Consider the following 11,365-nt stretch of genomic DNA (forward strand, 5'->3'; position numbering starts at 1 on the left):
TTGGACTCCTGAATGAAATATCAAGCTGCGTCTAGCTGGAGCGGAAAGTTGCTGCTGGGGGTTGCTGAATTTTTGACGGAGCTAACGGATCGGTGTTGTTCCGATTTTTAAGGAAAATCGTTTCGTTGTTGGTGCTGTCCAGATTGCTCGAGCTCGATTTAACTGTCTCTTGGTATAGAATAATTTTATGGATCAACGGCGTGACAATGAACGTTCACGCTCATTCAATTTATGAATGTTCTTTATTTTGAATAAAAATCCGCAGTCTATAACAGATTTACTGTTCTCCGACAGGGAACTTTTATGCTGGAAGCATTTTTTATTTAAACAAAATGTTTCCCTTTTATCCTTCATTTTTACCACCGGAAATCTTGCCTCGTTAATAAATAGATCACAGTACGATTGTATATTGACTAATAAATAAATAGTATGAATGAATACAACCACATGCCTATACCAACAAGAAGCGATAGAACCGCTTCTTCCCTCTCTTTTTACCACCAGGAATCCCGTCTTCTTAATAAATACTGTAGACCATACTTGTGTAAATTGTCTGATCAATAAACGGATCACAGAACAAAGAACTTCTTCCCTTCACTTTTCCCAGACAAAATAGATACTCGGCGAACAACATTTTCCTTATATGTGAGAAGCAGTTTCTGGAGAAGGGAGTTCGCAGAAAAATTCGCAGAGTCCACTCATTAGCGAAACATCGACGTCGCTGCTCGACAAGTGGTAAGCCTCGGATCTCGCGTCGGTAATTACGTCGATCTCAGCTGGCGGAAGAAAGAGTTTCGAGGCGGAAGAAGGGTGCGAGTGTGAGGTCGAGGATGTGCTGAGCGGCGAGGTCTCGCGGTAGGTAAAAGGATGAACGAGATATGCTTGCGAAGCTTAAAGTGTTCGGCTGCGAGACAGAGAAACCCCGGTTCGAGGTGAAGGATCGAATAGGGCGAGCGGGGGGGGGGGGGGGAAGAGGCGAGATAAGAACCGAGGGATCCAGGGAGGGAGACGGTAGGGATCGAGAGGATCTTCGCACTCCTTTATGGAAATTAAGGATGTGATTTCGGTTCCCGCGAGAACAAGTTCCATCCGAGCTGCTGGCGAAACGGCTCACGCCGTTCGACCGTGCCTTTGAGGCCTCTTGCCGCCTTTGCGGCGGGCCATTTTTTATAGAGCACTCTCACCCACTGACTTGCCACGTCGATGAAATTGTAAATTGATTTCTGTGCCCCGTGGTGAGCCCGATGGAAATTCGATGCACGGCTGCGCTCCCGGGGATATTCTCGCTCGGCGGCGAGGCCACCGGCAACGTTAGGTGCATCGCTTATACTGTTCTATTATAGAGATTCCACCCGCGCATTCGGAAATGTTTGATGACTGCCGCAGTTCGTGGCCGACTCGCAGGAAAAACATTTAACGTAACAGCTTCGTTAAACAATCACGGCGAACCACTGTAATGTTCGGACGCTTTTTAAAGGACGATGACTTTTTTTAACATTGGAACGACTTGGAATTTTTTTTTTTGAGAAGTTAGAACAATTAGTTGACTACATGACGTGGAAAAAATTGGAAACATTTCACACCTTTTTCGTGCGGATCTATATCAAAAATTTAGAAAATACACACTTTGCAGAGCTGAAAGCTTTAAGAATCCTTAGATTTAGTACACTTCTAGGCCGACAATTGTGAAAAAATGTAATTTCCACCATCTTTAACACGTTGACTGCCATGACTGCAATTTTTACGTAAATGTATTCATTGCACGAAATTTGATTAGGATCTGTAAAATTCAAGAAAGTCGGAGGACTACTCAATATCATACACTTAATCTTTTTCAATTTTGATTTCATTGAATAACTTAGTTTGATTTCATGGAATTGTTGAGGTTTCTAGTTTGGCAGTCAAAGTGTTGAACGTTCGAGCTCGTTGCAACGTTGATCGATCTTGAAAAAATGCTCAGAATGTGTATAATCGATGCAGATCTACAAAATGTATTTCTCAAGTTTCCAATACAGGCCCAGATAAAAAAGTTGTAAAACACAACTTTTAGTATTTTCTCTGTAATTCCGACCAATTGCGATTTTTTCAAAAGTTTTTTAACTGCATGCCCGCTACACGGTAAATGACCAGAATAATGGATAACATTAAAGCAAACTCAAACGTCGATTCGCCAGGAAAAATGGTTCCAGAGAAATTGCGAATAATGATCAAACGAAATGAAACTAGATTACCAGTTAAATAGGTCGGAGTTTAAAGAGTTTGAGAATGCAGAAACATCGTGTGTGAAACACGATGCACACGAGGGTAGACGCGCGTCGTCTTCGATCGTCTTCTAATGTAATCACGATTTTAGTTCTTGTCAAATATCAGAGGGGGTTGGAACGCGGTGGTTGGTAGCAGGCGATGAAACGTCTGCGACAAGAGGGTAGGCCGACGGTGCGGGGGTGTAGGAGCAGCGGTTAAACTTATCGTCTTCGTCTTTTACACCCGATAGACGGGGTTTGATCTGCGCCGTAGGGGGTTCGACGGGGGGTTTAAAGGGGGTGAGAACGATGGAGGAACAGGGGATCGCCGCCGGTTGAACGGAAGGGGCTCGCCGATCATGACTCCACAACGCGGCTAGGAATTATGGATACCATTATACGGGAAAGATTAGAGGTTCTCGTAATATTTTTATTACCTCATTTCACACGTACGGGGCCGCACACGGAGCCGATCGGGCACAAATTGTGCCGGAGCAGATCGTATCGGATGGCTCGGCACCACCTAGCTTCGAGAGGAAAACGTTCGAGTCCCATGGACGAGCCCGGAACAGACAAAAATTCCCTCGTTGAAACGGCTAGAATTAACCGATTAACTGAACAGCCTCGTTGATCATACCGGATTAGGCTTTTCCAAGTCCCTTTAGCGATCTCGCGTCGCGAAAGTGGTTGTTTGTTGGTAGTTTTGATAGCAGAGTGTGCAATAGGAATGAGTATTTTTTTCTTATGGATTCAGCAGCCTCCATTGTTAAAACGAAGCTTCTAAATTTACAAGAAACCAAAGATATAAATGGCCAAGGAGCTATAGATCAAAATTCCCATAGAGTGAAAGATAAAAATTTCCAAGGAGCTATAAATCAAAATTCCCAAAGAGCTAAAGAGAAAAATTGCGAAGGAGCTATAGATAAAAATTCCCACAGAGCTAAAAACAAAAATTCCCATAGAGCTATAGATAAAAACTGCCAAGAACCTATAGATAAAAATTCCCATAGAGCAAAAGATAAAAATTGCCAAGGAGATACAGATAAAAATTGCCATAGATCTAAAGATAAAACTTCCAAGGAGCTATAGATAAAAATTCTTATAGATCTAAAGATAAAACTTTCCAAGGAGCTATAGACCAAAATTCCCATAGAGTTAAAGATAAAAATTTCCGAGGAGCTATAGATCAAAATTCCCATAGAGCTAAAGAGAAAAATTGCCAAGTAGCTATAAATCAAAATTCCCAAAGAGCTAAAGAGAAAAATTGCGAAGGAGCTATAGATAAAAATTCCCACAGAGCTAAAAACAAAAATTCCCATAGAGCTATAGATAAAAACTGCCAAGAACCTATAGATAAAAATTCCCATAGAGCAAAAGATAAAAATTGCCAAGGAGATACAGATAAAAATTGCCATAGATCTAAAGATAAAACTTTCCAAGGAGCTATAGATAAAAATTCTTATAGATCTAAAGATAAAACTTTCCAAGGAGCTATAGATAAAAATTCCCATACAGCTAGAGATAAAAATTCCCAAGTAGCTATAGATAAAAATTCCCAAGGAGCTACAGATATAAATTCCCATAGATCTAAAGATAAAAATCGCCGAGCAGCCAATAATAAAAATGACCAAAAAATAAGAATTTGAACGACAGAAGAAATCAAAACAACATACGTCGATGTGACGTCGTCTCGTTACCGATTCGCGATGCGTGCCAGGCGAACAGATCGTCGAGAATCGATCACAAATCGCGCGCAATACCATCGACAAAGCGTCCGCGGCAGCACAATGGCGGCTGGTATTCTTTTTTTTTGTCTTACGTATCAATACAGCGGTATGGTACAACAAGTAGTTTAAGTCTTCGAGATCCGCACGAGGCTGCAATAGCCCCGGCGTGTACACCCAGGATACCAAATCGGTTTCATTCAACGACGAGGAATCGGCTTACCTGCCAACAATAGCTGCCTGGAAAACGATTTTCCAGCGGCGCTGAAAGGGACGAAACCCCCATAACAGACTTACCACGTACGTACAATTCGACTACGGGGCTTGAAAAGCTTTGTTCCCCTACCGTTTCATTGGCGGGGCCTCGTTTAATACGCCCGCGTGTCCTCGCGCCGGACCCGAAGAAAACGACGGCGAATTCATTAGCACCCGACCCGGGACGGATTCCGGTTCGCTGCGGATGATCTGTAAATCGGCGGCTACCTATGGTCGACGAATTTCGGAAGTTCCATTGTTCCATTCGTAAATCGGTCTACGCCGGACCGGATCCACTGACAACGGTTCTAACGCCTGCGGATTCGACCTTATTAACTGACACGGGGGCTTGATGAAGAATGATGATACTCTTCACCCATTGCTCCGAGATGCTGAATTTCAAAATACTGGGCGGTGGTCAGGTTGTTCCATACGAAATGTCCGATTTTAGAAGTTTTCGTTTGGGCATTTTATTTTATTTTTAAATCAAGGTTCTTGCTCAATTATTCGGGCGACAAAGTGAAAAAACCCTTTCATTTCTACGAGACAGGGCACAGAAAGGGTTGAATAATTTTTGCTCGGGCTCGGAATAAATCGCGAAGTAGTTGAAAGTATTCGTAGGAAACATCTGATTCATCGGTCGCGGTTTATCAGCATCGCGATCGTAAATCAGAGGTTAAGCAGCGCCGTTCGGACTTTCCAGTCACTGTTCCAACGATCAGCCGTGAAACCCACTAATTTTTAGGAAAGTTAAACTCGACCAGGCCGGGAAATACGTCGGCCGGGTCGCTAAGGTACGTGTACGCGAGCCGACTGAAATATCACGGGCATGCAGTGGCGTGTTTGCGATATATTCTTCGCCGGGCCACTAAATTTCGCGGCGCGGCACCGCGATAACGCTGGAAAAAGGCTGTAGCGAGTGTTTGATAACGCTTAATTTGCGTATCGGACGTGGAGGAGTTGCCCGCCGCGGCGCGGCTGCGAATTAAACAGTGCGGCCCGGCCGCGAGATATAACATCGCGGATAAACCGTGGCCCGCGATTGATAACGCCGTTTTAATTGTATTTCGCCCTGTCACTTTCGCCGCCGCGTGTCGATTGAAATCACCGCCGCGTCGATACGCCGCGATGATACGAACAAATAAACGGACAGCATGCGACAGAACGTCTCGCAGCGTTGCGACTCGAGGTAGAGGCAGGTTGATGCAATTATCCAGTGTATAAATAGCATATTTATGGCTAAATATTTGAGGTTTGTTGGTCAACTGGCCCTTGGACAGCTGTTGTTCAATATTTTTGTTTAAGTTGCTTAAAGGAAATTACGTTTTGTCCCTTTGCTCATATGGTCGATGTAGTTTTATGGTTATGTTTTTGGGGACACGCTGGCACAGCCCTGACTGTTCTTCTTCGAGGGTTTTATTGAACGGGAATATAACCGTGGAACAATAGGGGTTGTTTTAAGAGTAGGAATAAGGGAAAGACACTTCATTTTATTATTAAGAATTGTATCGAACTGAGAGGATCCTTGAAATAATTTTTAGGGGTGATTTCAAGAGTGGGAATTAGAAAAATTCACCTGAGACGAGAGTATCAGTTAACCGAGAGGAACATTGAAAATACTATAGGGGTAAAAATATAACATGTTCAAAATGCAGCATATTCCGAAAACGATCTTCTTTCGGTCGAACTGGAAGCGTTAAAAATGCAAATGATCTCTGGACCGAGACCGGGAAACCATTAAAACGGCTTGATTAGACACCATACCGGTCCCATGAGAATCGATTAAACTTCCATTAATATTAAACAAGTGCTGTATCTCCGAAAACGGGGCGAGGTGTAACTTTTAATCTGTAATTCGTTGCGCTAAAGAGAAGTTCGATGTACTTTCCGCAAGAGATTATCCTAGTGCCGGTAAAATAATCCAGGAAAATGCGTGCTCGACTATCAGGCGAGTGCGAGAAAGTTTTAATGGGTTTTTGATACGAACGAATAGATTGTATTACCCGGTGAAAAATAATTTATTCAATCGATCGTAATAATTGACAATCGGCCCCTTTCAACGAGCCGCTTCGTTAAAAGTTGTGGAACGGTCTCGATGAAAATTCTTCGAAAATACCGGCGCAGTAGTTTTTCGATTAAACGAGTTTTGGGGAAAATCCGTTCGAAACCGAGCCATATTTTTCGCGACCGGGGAATCGCGAAAACGTGCTGCCGCGGAGGGGAAATTTAAAGTCTGGTTTGTTACAGCGGTCTGTACATCGCTTTATTATGCTTTATGAGAAAGCATTATGCTCCCGTGTGTTTACGACACTTTTATTACGAGAACAACTGTTCGGCCCGAGGCGGACCTGTCGATCGTTCGCCGTTAAACTTCTATTCAGTTCGACGGAAACTCGGCTGTACTCGAGCACATTAACGTAGACCGCGAATTTTACGCGACATTATCCATGGTTAACTTTTCCTGTCACTTTTATAACAGCCTCGACCCGAATCACGTCGATATACCGACCGGTTCGGTCGATCCTTTACAGCACAATTTATATTTATTAACCATCGATTTAATCCGTCGAGACTCAGCAGTCTTTCGCGACGTGGTCACATATTTTACGTTGCGACTTAACCTCCTGGCGATTCGACCTTTTTCAAACCCGCGTTCGATCGCAGAAAAAAATTCGGAAATTGCGTTAAATTTGTTTCGCTTCACCTAGAAATTTCCCTAAAATTAAAGTTAAAATTCAAATACTATTTAAATGTCTCTAAACTTAATTTTCAATAAAATCGAAACGAAATTATGTTCGTCAATAAATTAAAATACTTCAATTTTCGTAGGAATATTTATGCAAATAACAACTGATGTTTATTGTCTTCGACGAATGTATTTACACTCGTTGCGACGCAAACAATATTTCTGTACACGGAAAATCATTTATTGTGCAAAAAGAATAATCAGAACAAAAACAGAGATAGAGACACATTTAAAATAACAATGAAATCGGACATCGTTTGTTTGTCAATGCATTCACGTTCATTTACATCTGAATGTTCGCGAATAGATCATTTCATCATCGTCGACGGCGGCGTCCGAATTAAACGAGAGATAGTGTCTAAATAGAATTTGTCGAGGGTTTCAATTTCGACAGATGAAAAAAAAAATCGGTTTTTTGTCGCGAGGCGCGGTCTGATATTGATGGAAAATGGCAATCGGCGGACCTATACGAGCCGGGACCGATTGTTTAAGCGATTACCATTAACGGTGCGCCATCGATATACCTATCTTTAATCCATTTTCATTCATACATCAATTAACCCATCTGTCTCCATATTCGACGGGCGTCGAGCCAATTAAATAAATTGCACGGGGCCCCGTAACGAAATGGAAAAACGCCGCGTGCCAATTCCGAGTAATACGATGTATTAGCGCCCGGGAATGATCGAGAAAGTGCTCTCGCGAGTGCGATGGGATGAGAATAAAAAAAAAAAGCGCTAGCGTACACGGGACGACGAAAAATTGGATGCAATCGAAAATGTGCAGCGGACTTCGGGTTTACCACTGATTCGAGTGGGCGTCGGTTTTCCCCACGCGGAGCACTTAATCTTTCTTCATTAACTGGGAACGTGTACAATTTCTTTGAAACATCATTTTTGGATAATTAAATTTCTAACATATTTGAAAAACGCGTTGAGAAAAATATCCTTTTTTTTCACATGATCGTAGGAATGTCTTTTGGCAATCAATCGCTTGGTGCCAATTTTTAGAAAATCGGTTGTCTTCTGAGACGTACTTTTAATAATATTATACTAACATTCAGAGATTAATTTAAAGAGGTAGACAAAGAAGAAGAATTTAGTCGGGGTGAGGGGTTAATCGGGGTAAATATGACACGTGTTCGCAGCAATCGTTTTTAGGAAAATATTCAAGAAACTGCAAGCCAGCCGGAAACACGGCAGTTCCGAAAGTTTCGGCGATAAGAAAAAGAAGGGGCACCAAAGAGGGAACCACCCTTTGTCGATCGCAAGTGGCGAAGTGAATTGAAAACTTTCTTCCTAAGCTTCTTCATCTTCTTCTTCTTCTTCTTCCTCCTCAGCGCCCCGGTTTTTTTCCCCGTCCCGCATTTTACACATCTCTTTCGGGCAAGTTCTGTTTTGCGGAAGTTTTAAGTATTTTCAAGGAGCCGCCGTCGCGAGGACGTTTCGCGAGGATCTCTTGTTACTGTTTAATCCCTCCCTGCTGTACGTCGTCATACATCCTCGAAACTCTTGTGCCAGCATTTTGAAAGAGAGAAAGAGAGGGAGAGGGAAAGACCCCTACCACTGGACTAAATTAATTTTACTTTATTTACTGGACTTTTTTAATTTTTTGAGTTATTCGAATTTTTCATGTGGGCCTAGACATTTTACCCTAGGCCGTTTTAGTTCCGGACACCATTTATATCGTCGTGATGTACTAGCTTGGTATAAAAATAATTCCGTTTCACAAACAATTTTTCTAATAAATCCATTTACTTATAATGCTTCTTCCATTGTCCTTTCTGTCGTTGTAAAGCTCATTCGTTTCTCGATCGATCTGTCTTAACCCTTAGCACTCGAATGGTGACTGTAAGGCACCACTAAAAGTTGCTGTATCAATATCAAAATATTTTTTACGTTATTAAATTTGTTTTGTATTCAACAAATTACTAAACATTTCATTATTGTACGAATAAATTGTGCCATTTTCGTATGTATGACATGACAAACAATATATAAAAGGGAAATATTCTAGGTCGGAAGAAATGTTTCGTGTTGGAATGAAAATAGCTTCGAGTGCAAAGGGTTAAAATACTTTAACCAATGCTTCATATAGTTAAATTGAAACCATTATTTTTGTGCCGATGTAATGCAAACAACTGTAGCTAAAATTCAAGCCATTCAAAATACTGTAAGCTTTAATGATATTAAAATAATAAATATAAATAATAATATAATATTTTACGGAGATGAACTGCTATTTCTATCTGCACACAGGGACACGTTTGAAATATTCGAATAATCCGTAATTCTTTTCAGAGGAAATATTCCCGAAAAAATGGCCGACCAAAACAGACCTAAAAGCGACGTCACCGTGTATGTATCGTGCTAACAGCATTAACTCGAAATCCAGCTCCTTCGCGCGAAAATATTGTAAAACGCTTCGGAGCGGCGATTTCGCGAATCCGCGTGCGCAGCGAGCGCGGATGGATAAACAGAAGGTTAACGCTTTATTTTTCTAAATCAGCGAATCGGCTTGCCAAATCCGCGAATCCGTCGGAACGTCCCGGCTAAACCGAGGAAACACTATCGAATTGTAAGGAGTAAAATGTTGTTTCGGCGCGGCGGCGAGCGATTCGGCCAAATTTTTATTTCGGCAATTGTTTTTCGCGCGCGTGGACGGCCCCGGTTATTTCGATTTTCGACGATCAATTGAACGGTTTGAGTGAGTTACGAACGCGCAGCTTTCGGGGAGAATAACAGAGAACGCGAAACAGCGGGAAGAGAAATCATTCCTGGAAACCGTGACGCATAAGCTCGCGAGCGCGCGATCGTACGGCACGATCAATGTCTCGTAATTCCACCGATCATTACACGACTCATCGGCGCCGGCCAGATATTTAATTAATTCATGAATAATTCAGGAACATGTCAAAACGCGGGGGGAGAGGGACGTGTTTTGACTTTCATCGATTTCGGTTTCGCAGCGAGGTCGACCGGTGTGACGGAAAAGAAAGGATAAATAAAATTCACCGTGAACGGACGATCAAATGCACTGTTCGATTTTATGCAGTTCAAAGGGAACGCGTGGAATAACATTTACAGAATATTCGCAACTCTCCGCGAAGGGGGTGGCCCGGGGGGGGGTGCATACCTTAACGAGTCGTCGATCAACAATTTCACGGATTCGACAGAACGTCGGCGAGTAAAGGGGGGGGGGTGTGGAGCCGGGAGGGGTGGTGCAACTAATTTCCGCGGAATTTACAGATCGTTAGCGTGTACAAATGAATGTTGACGTGCTATTTTCATACAGACGTCTCGAGTGCTTTTAGCCAACAAATCGCGGTGAATTTGTAACGACTGACAGCCCGCGGTACGCGCCCGTGCACTTCCAATAATTAATTCGCTAAACGTTGAAATCGTTCGGCCGTTACGATGCGAAATATTTCACTCGAAGGAATTCCCCCCCGATCGCGTAGAAGCGGTGGACGAAGGTCCAATTTGGCGGGAGGGGGCGATAAAACGGGAACAAAAATAACAGAACCGATAAAAACTGATTGGAATTCCTTACGCGGGCCGAACACCGAATAGCTCGCGTGACAACGAACTCGTCCCGAGGTTTTTTCTGCTCGTGGATTCCGCTCGATCTATCTGTATAATTCGCTGTAAAGTCGAAAAATTCGTCCCGTGCCCGCTATTACTTTATTAACCCTTCACCGTGCCATTTTCTTTAACGCCACGCTCACGGAGCGCTAAAAGTGGCCATTTTATAAAAATGACGAGAACACATTTAGTCAGACTTCCAGCGGTTTTTAATATATAGTCCAAGGAATAAATTTGAATAAATTGAATAAATTTCCTACCGATACATCGTTACAATCCCAATAATTGTAAATTGATAAATTTAGAGCCGTCATTTTGACGTGTCCCGTGAATTAGTGTCGAAGCTGCAATGATCGTCTTCGTCCCCAAAAATGTCACAGAAGGGGAAAGAAAATTTATATTTTTGGTCTGGCTAAATTTACTTCAACGTTTCACCTGTTAACTGTTCGTGTCCAGAATACGTGTGTTAAAAAAATGGCATCTTTTTGTCTAATGACGAGTATACTCGTCAGAAGTATACTCCATTCAATTCCATTCCATTTAATTCCCTCCTTGAGACCGAACAAAATAATTCGATGGCTAGATTGAACATCTCTAAATATTCTATCCGATGCAGTGAATGAAGCATAAATAATGCTGCTAATAAAACGTCTTTACTTGGCAACATAAAAGGAACGCGAACACGCGGGCCGGAAAACAAAATGGAAGCGGAGGGTCGCGGTTCGCGGCAGCGTTCGTCCCCGTTTAAAAGGATTCTTTAATTCTTTTCGATCCACCTAGATCTAGAATCATGTTCGCGTAACGTTCTATCGG

Source organism: Halictus rubicundus, chromosome 8 (assembly GCF_050948215.1).
Source record: "Halictus rubicundus isolate RS-2024b chromosome 8, iyHalRubi1_principal, whole genome shotgun sequence".
In the NCBI taxonomy this organism is placed as follows: domain Eukaryota; kingdom Metazoa; phylum Arthropoda; class Insecta; order Hymenoptera; family Halictidae; genus Halictus; species Halictus rubicundus.